Genomic DNA, 1,814 nt, shown 5'->3' with positions numbered 1-1,814 from the left:
ATTGTTGATCAACTTTCTTATTTGTGGTCCAACAAAAATACCTTCCTTTATCTTGGCTTGAGAAATATCTGGAAAAACTGTTTTCAAATAGTCGAATGCTTCGCCTTCTTTGTCCAAGCCTTAACAAAGTTTTTAATGAGACCGAGCTTGATGTGTAAGGGTGGAAGTATGATTTTCTCTTTCTTGACAAGAGGGGTGTATTTGATGTTATCCACACCAACGGTAAACTCGACTCTTTCCGGCCAATCCTTTCTGACGTAGTGGTCCTTACGAGCTCGGCTATCCCACTTGCAGAGGAAGCAGCAGTGCTTGGTGTAGCCACTTTGTAGACCGCATAGCCTTGCAACGACTTTGAGATCAGAACATATTTTCCAATCATGCTCTTCATATTTGATAAATTTGAGTATTTTTTGCATTTCCTCGTAGGTTTCCTTTGTATTTGCTGCATGTGCAATCGGGATAGAAGGCTTTTTGTTACCAATATGCAATAATACAGCCTTCAAACTCAGTTTATTGCCGTCTATGAACAATCGCCACTCTTTTGAATCATATGTTTGACCAAACTCTTTGAATAAACCAGGGATGTCGTTGCAGTAGCATATACTGTCTTTCTTGGTATAGTGTTTGGAAAATGGTTCGTGACGAGTTCTACTATATGTCACCTTAACATCGGATGACACAAATCTAAATTGTTGCATACGAGAAGTGTGGATCTCGGCCTTTTCCTTGGATAGTTCCAAATCTCTTATCCAATCATTAAGTTGTGCTTGTGACAGAACGTTTCTTTCGTTTTCCATGCGAAATTCAGTACAACTTGATCCCCCGCACTCAGATGTTACTGTTGACAATGGAACTGGATCCGCAACTGCCGTTGAATGTAGTACTGGTAATGTCACTGTAGGTACGCTAGCATAGGTTACTCCTCTTGATCTTCCAACGCCAAGTACTTTTGTTTGACAAATATAACACTCTATTGAATGGCAAGTAGGTTCTCTCCATATCATTGGTGTATCAAATTTTGTTTGTTGTCCTGATTCCCACTGAATCAATTCTACTCGACACGATGTACACAAAGTGTTCGGTGTCCATGGTTTTTCAGCATTTTTAGGCTCAATTCCAAAATACTTGGAGTATAAAGTTTTGATATGATCTGAGAACACTCGTCGTCGCCTTATGATAGTATATTGGCCACACATGAAACAGAACATATCTGGATCCTTATTACACTCAAATTCTCGCGTCCTTTTACTCATTTTATTTTTTTTTTAATAAATCACGGTTTTGAAATTAGACTTATGAACTGAACTATCTCCGGCGAGCCTTGAAGATGTTATGAAGTTTCAAAGCGCATTAACTCATATTTATACTCGGAACAAGAATAAAATTGAAAAAATCAAATCTTACCTAGACAGAAAGGTTCCTTTTTATAACAAGCCGGGAAAAGAAAATACTACCTGTTTTAGATGTAGGCTTTAGAAATTTTCTGTGTCTTATAATTTTGAAAATCTACCTGCATACTTACCCATAACTGACGGAAATACATGTTTATAACTACATGCCTACAGCAGGTTTCGAACCCAACCACTCTTCCTTTCGATGCAACCACTCTACCTACTATAATACAATTCGAGTATTAAAAGTACTATTTGATTTATTTAAAGAAAAAGTGTTATCATTGTTATGGTGTTATTCGTTTATCCGGATAATATCTCACTTGCACTTTATACCTTTAATATATGTATGTATGTATAGGTACATACATTGAAGTTGCGCAACCTGGGTATTTTTATTTGATCGCTTATAACTTACGTAGT

The sequence above is a fragment of the Rhagoletis pomonella genome, unplaced genomic scaffold (assembly GCF_013731165.1).
Source record: "Rhagoletis pomonella isolate Grant_MI unplaced genomic scaffold, Rhpom_1.0 Rhpom_scaffold_00013, whole genome shotgun sequence".
NCBI lineage: Eukaryota > Metazoa > Arthropoda > Insecta > Diptera > Tephritidae > Rhagoletis > Rhagoletis pomonella.
Note: the sequence above shows the minus strand (reverse complement) of the source record.